Here is a 6,883-nt window from a genome sequence, read left to right on the forward strand (position 1 = left end):
ATCTCCGCTCGAGCGCCAATGGTCCCGCTCCAGTGGGAAAGACAAAAACATAGAAAAAATTACAACTTTTTCAATACCAAGTTTTGTACTCGGATTTGACAATAAAGGGACCTAACAGGGTAAACTACCAATAAATTCTAATAATTGGATTTAATTTCCATAAAGTCTTATTGAAAATAAATCCTAATAAAATTGTCACTAAAAATAATTTTTTGTGATGATTTTTTGTATATGTACCAAAAATTGATAATTAGTGACTTTTTTTGTCAAGATTTTTGTAAATTGTCGCTAAAACTTATAATTAGTAATGTTTTCTGTGACGAATTTTTTAAACTGTCGTTGAAAGTTAAAAATTAGCGACTTTTTTTTAAACTATCGCTAAAATTATAATTAGTGACATTTTTTATGACAAATTTTAAATTGTCGTTGAAAATTAATAATTAGTGACGTTTTTTAATAGTGTTTGATAAAAAAACGCCATTAATTATAATAGGATCTATTGGATAATAAGTCCACCTATTAAGACGTACACGTAAATCCCCCTTACGCGAACTTATATATCTAAAGATTTGTAAGAAGAACCCTACCATAAGGTTTTTAAGACTACATTTGTCACACCCTGAACTAAATGCTATAAATCGGTCCCCAACAACATATACACAATGACATAAACAAAGTAGTAATCTTTTATTAATCAGAGTTAATTTACAAAAAGGACACATGTTATATACATTCACAAACTCTACCCTGAATCTATAGCATGTGATACTAACTTAATGATCAACAAAATAAATGCCCTACAGGCTTACATCTTTCCAAGACTGTACCTGGTTACAACAAAATAGAGAGTCTTAAACTCTATACATATAAAGCCCTAGGCTTGTACCAATATTAAATACAAAATGAGAAAATAAAGCCTTCAGCTCCCCGGTTCTCCCAAGCTAAGTCCTTGAAGGAGGCATGTCACCAGCACCTGAAAATGGTTTCCCAACTAGGGTGAGCCAAAGCCCAGTAGAAACAATCTAACACAATATATGAATATTAATAAAGATATAAGTAAGATGCACATGCTCAATTCCCAAATGACAAATCTTTTACAACCTTTTTCAAAACTATGCTATGTCAAAGTTACATTTCAAACCATTAGTTATACCCACTTCATTTAGTCAACCAAACCGAGGATATACCCCATAGGCCTCCAACCAAACATAATTATCATACGAAATATATTCATTTGCCATTTTACGGAAATTTCGTCCACAGAAATCGGCTCCCATGTATTCACACGATTTTTGAGACTCTCATCTTGGACATACAGGCCAACTTAGTTTAATGGAGTCCATCCCCTTTCTCCTTCCAAATATCATACATGTACAATGTATATAAATCATAATCATATTCAATGATAATGGCTAAGAGATTTGTTTCAATTTGCCTAATCCGCATGCAATTTCTACAACAATCTTGGTTGTCCTCCACCGATAGCCTAAAATAGATATTTCTTAACAGATATACAATCTTTATAACGGATAAATTGTCCAAATTTCCATAGGTGCGAGATAATATAGATCTAATTCCATAATTTATATAAACCTCCATCCAATTTCATATTCCCAATACCAATTTCATTATTTATACAAAATAATTATTCAAGACATTTTAGGGCAAAACCCTATTTTTTCCAATCTTATTCCAAACACCAAAATCAACCATTTTAACACAACACAAGCTCATATCTACTCCCATAACCATTTCCAATACGTTAATTCAAAAATCCCTCTTTTGAGTTTAACCAAAACCCTAGGTTTGTTCAAATTCACAACAAGTCTCAACATTTCTTACCCATCAACAAATAACCAAGTTAAAACTCATAGAAGAGTGTAGAAAGTCATTACCTCAAAGTGAGAAGACGAGCAAAGCAAAGGGGGAACTTCAATTACACCGAAACCCACTTTCGTTCGGATGAAAAGAGAGCCCACGACGTACTCTACCTTTTTAACAAAGGCACAAGAGTGGAGAAATCATTAGATCTAGATGAAAAAGTAGAGAGAAGGTAAGTTTTAGAGAGAGAGGGTCTCAACTTTAGGGGTTGAAGAGAAATAGATTTGAAAAAGTGATGTAAAAGTCATTTTCGCGAACTGATATATGCACAGTTCGCTCGAGCGCAAGAGTTGACGCTCGAGCGTTAGACACAATAAGTTGTTCCGCTCGAGTATAAGAAGTGACACTCGAGCGCAAAATGCACACTCCTAGTAGTTTTGCAGACAAAAGAACATTGCTTGAGCGCACACTTGCTCGAGCATAGGAAACGTCGCTCGAGCATAAAATACACTCTTCCAATAGTTTTGCAGACTTGCAAAAGTATTGAGAGTTTGCAAAGCCCGCTCGAGCTCAAGATGTTCCGCTTGACCGGAGGAGCAAAAATCTGAGCAACAAAAGTTTGGAAACTAAACAACTAACCTGTTCCAAATGCAAACACAACAACCCAATAACCAAAATTAAGGAGATGCAAGGGAAGTAATACATATACAACTTGGAACCAAGAAACCCAAGTCCAAGATGCAAAAAGGGTTGGGTTAAAACCGGAATCGCTATAAACTTTTAGTAGATGATATGACAGATTGTGATTGGGACACTTTTTTATGAGTTAGGGATCAAATTGCAAAAATCTTTCTTTGTAATGATCGAAGTAGAAAAAGACACATATTTCAGAGAGTGAAAGTATAGTTTATTCAATGAGTACTGTTATTCAGGCCCTAAAATTAGACCAACTTTTTAGATCACTACAACAATTTGCACATTCGGCGACCAAATTAAGTCAGATCTTTACTGACTAATTTTTCTATTGGTCAGCAATATTTTGCCTTTTAGCTACTAAATTTTTTTAGTAGCCATATAGTAGTTATTGGCGACTAAAAAAAATTTGGTCGCTAAAAATAATGTCAATAGGCGACTAGGAAAGTTTTAGTCGGCGTTTGTCTATGTTTTAGGCTACTAATTCTGGTTTTAGTCGGCCTACACAGCCGTTTTCCGACCAAAAAAATTTTGGTCGCTAAAAGATAGGCTTATTTTATTGTCTTACTCTCTGCCGACCAAAACTTTAGTCGGGAAATATAAACCATCAGTTACATTTGCCGACAAAACAGAATTTAGTCGCCAAAAGATAAGCGTATTTTATTGCCCTACTCTCTACGAACCAAAACTTTAGTTGGGAAATATAAATCATAATCTCTATTGGTGAGAAAATAGAATTTAGTCGCTAAATATAGGAAATTTTTTTTAGAGGGAAGCGTATGAATATTGGCGCCCTCCCTAATTTGTCTCACACATATCTTTTCCCTCTATTCTGTCTCACAAACACACAGACCACTCACCACCGACGCACGCTCACTGACGATCACTACCTGTAGACACCCCATTTTTGACCGTCCTCAAGACTTGGACGTCACCGTTTGAACACTCGGTGATCATCCTTGTTTGTGTTCGTATTGAGTTCCCGGAGGCCTCGGCTGCGTGCCTTGCCTCAGAATCTCTCGACTCGACTGCTTTGTGTCTGGTTTTGCACCAAGAGCTTGTGGATGCGTTCCTGAGGAAAGGGGGGAGCCTGTCGACCAAGTCTCCTGCCCACCGGCCACCTTGATTTTCAATCGGCCAAATGTGATGGCCGGCCGGCTGATTTGACTGCCGGTCGGCCACTTTGATGGCCGGCCGGCCAAGTGTGGTTTTCAACAGATATTTCTGTAGACAGCTGGTAGCTGTCATTCCAGGCCATACCCCAGCCCATGCCTGGACGTGGGAGTTCTGAGGGGGTTGCAGATTGATATATCTATATCAATCAAGCTCTCTCAAAGAAGGGGAGAGGAAGGAGAGGAGAGATACAACTTGAAAGAAGAAAAACATTTTCCTCTCTCTCTAAAATTCTCAACTCTCTCCCTATCTCTCTCTTCCAAACCCTTCAAACCCTAAGGTTCTTGCCCCCCTTTACACTTCCACCTCCAAGCCTACAACCTCCACACTCCATTCCAGAAACTTGAGGCTATTTTTCAGAGGTTAGGAGCTCCTCTTCTTGGACCAGAAGCTACAGGAAAGTTGTGCTACAAGGGTGAGTCCTCTTCTCCCTCTTTCTTGCCTTATTTTGTTCTATATTTTAGCCCCTTTTGCTTACATTTTTGGACTCCGACCTGAACTGTAAAGAGTCATATTTTGAGCTCATCTTCATTTTTGATCAAGGACTTTTTGCTGTTTGAGGTATTCTCCTCACCCTTTGTGCTTAGTCCCTCTTTTAGGCCTATTTTTGCATGGTATTTTAGTCTTATTTTTGAGTTGTTTTGGACTTGGTCATAAACTGTAAAGTGCTTCATTTTGAGCCCCTCTTCAACTTTGTTGAAGGGCTATTTACTGTTTGAGGCCAGCTGCAGTCCCTTGTCTCTATTCTCTCTTTTAGGGCCATTTTTGCATGATAGATTAGCCCTATTTGTGTTCATTTTTGAGATTTGTCATAAAATAAAAAGAATCTCCTTTTGACATCATCTTCATGTTTTATAAAGGGAATTTTCTTTTTTGAGGTCATATGCTTCCTTGTATGCCTGATTGTCCCTTATTTTGAGCCTTACACCTAAGCTCTTGTTGCATGCTTTGTTTGGCCTTCTAGCCACTGAAATCTAGTAGATTTTCAGTGGCTAGAACACTATTTTGAGAGCCAATATTAGAGGGGGGTGACCCCTTTTCTCATTCTCTTGTTTGGTAGCCTTTTGGGCCTTCCAAAGAGACCCTACCTTGCATGCTTCGAAGTCACTTTCCAGATTCAATTTGGTGAGTTTTAGGACTATCATATTTGATTTTCAGAGTTGATTTGGCTATGCTAAGTGTCCATCTTGTATGTGCTTAAGAATCCCTTGCATAGCCCTCCAAAGGAGCTCATCATTTTTGCATGTGTTGGCTTCATTTCAGTGGTTATTTGGGCCTATTTTCACATGTTTTGTTCACTGATTTTTTCTGTTTTGGTGAGATCCCATATGCTTCACACACTTGCCATGTAAACTGTGTTTGCTAGTCGAAGTTGCATGCTACTTCAGTCCATCATGCGAGCATCTTTTGGCCATGCTTTGAACTGGAAATATTCATGTTTTGGGACTGTCTTGGCTCTATCTTCATGCTTCATGATCAAATAATGCATGCTTTGTATAGCTATAAGTCATTCCATGTGCCTAGTTTTGAGTTGCGGGTTTCATCTCATGCACCGGGTGCCATTTTTCCATGTTTTTGGGGCTGTTTAGCATCATACTTCAGTGCTGGAATTTGCATGTTCATATGCCATGTTTCATCATTTTCCATGCTTAGTTAGAGTTGCATGTTGTATCTTAGGATCGGTCCATGCATTGGACATATTTGTGTGCATCTCGGTTGCCTCATTTCCATCTTATTGGCCACTGATGTGAGTGTGGCTGAGATCCAATCACATTGGTATAAGTCCATCCTGCATTGTGTATGCCATGTTTCAATGCGTTGTGCATGTTATGTTGTTAGCATTGTGTGTGCCATGTAGTTGCATTGCATGTTTGTATGTTTGCTTGCATGCTTAGGTCGCATGTGCATCGTTGTGCATTGCCTCGCCTCTTGATCAACCATGATTGAGGTTGGGTCCCTTGTATGTTTTGTGTGTATTGCATTTGACATTGAAATGCATACTTGACTCTTCGGCCATCATGCATCGAAATACGCAATTGGTGGCCCAAGGGTCGAGGGCCATGCTCCCTTGAGTCCATTGCATGATAGGGGGGTGTGGCCATGCATATATTTGCCTGAAAATTCCATGCCATACACTGCTTGCCCTCTGCTGCTGTCAACTGCAGGTTTCAGCAGGAAGAGTTGGCCGGCCGGCAGTGTTAGGTGCCAACCGGCAAAACATGTTTGGCCGATAGCTTATTCAGTGGCCGGTGATCATTCCCTCCGGCCGGTGGCATTTTTACTTGGTCGGTGGTATCCCCCAGCATCCAAAGAGCATACCCTTGGACTTTGGCAGTCCTCAGAGGAGCAAGGCAGTGTTAACAGAGGCAACAGTGCTATGGCAGCGAGTTTCCGGACGAGACGAGTCAAGCATGCATCATTCACGCATCCCGAGGCGGGGCTGCGACCACCTTTCTTCTGCATTTAATTTGTTAATTAATTAGAAATTTTTGTAATTAATTATTTAGCTTGAGAGTTAATTAATTTGGTGATTTGTAATATTTATTCGGACCCTCCGAGTGAGGGCGAATTTGTAATAAGTGTGGGTGCGTGTGTGTATGTCTTCCAACCCCCACTTCTTTCTCCCTTTTACTTATCTGCTTTTAATGGTTAGTATTAGGTCATATTTAATTTAGCATACCTTATGCTATGCATGCGTGCATCCATACATTTGTCTTGCATGCACCGGGCTCGGTGCATCATACTAACTACATTGTATTTCAATTCCAAGTTGAATACGTGTTAGTTGTAGCATCATCATATGCCATCCATAGATTAGCCGAGCCTATTGTAGCTGCATCTTGCATGTGTTGCATTAGCCATCTTAACATGAACTAGGATCATGCATATGATTACTAACTAGTTTCTGTTTTGGCTTGGAGTACTCGGTAAGCATTTATGCTTTAGCATACCGCATGCGTGTGAGTGTTGCCATAACAGCATGATTACCATGAGGCTAGCTGCTTATGTGATATAACTGCTTGAATGCCTGTGGATGGAGGTTGAATTACCTAAATTGGAATAATGCATTAAAACTGTGAGTTTTAAGCCCACTAGATAGTGGCAAAACCATCTTTTTTAAAAGCGCACTCGAGGGAGGCAAAACCTGCATTTTAGCTTACTTGCGAGTAACAAACCATCTTCAAAACGAACATGC

The sequence above is a fragment of the Camellia sinensis genome, chromosome 10 (assembly GCF_055761805.1).
Source record: "Camellia sinensis isolate YWXY chromosome 10, ASM5576180v1, whole genome shotgun sequence".
Classification (NCBI taxonomy): domain Eukaryota; kingdom Viridiplantae; phylum Streptophyta; class Magnoliopsida; order Ericales; family Theaceae; genus Camellia; species Camellia sinensis.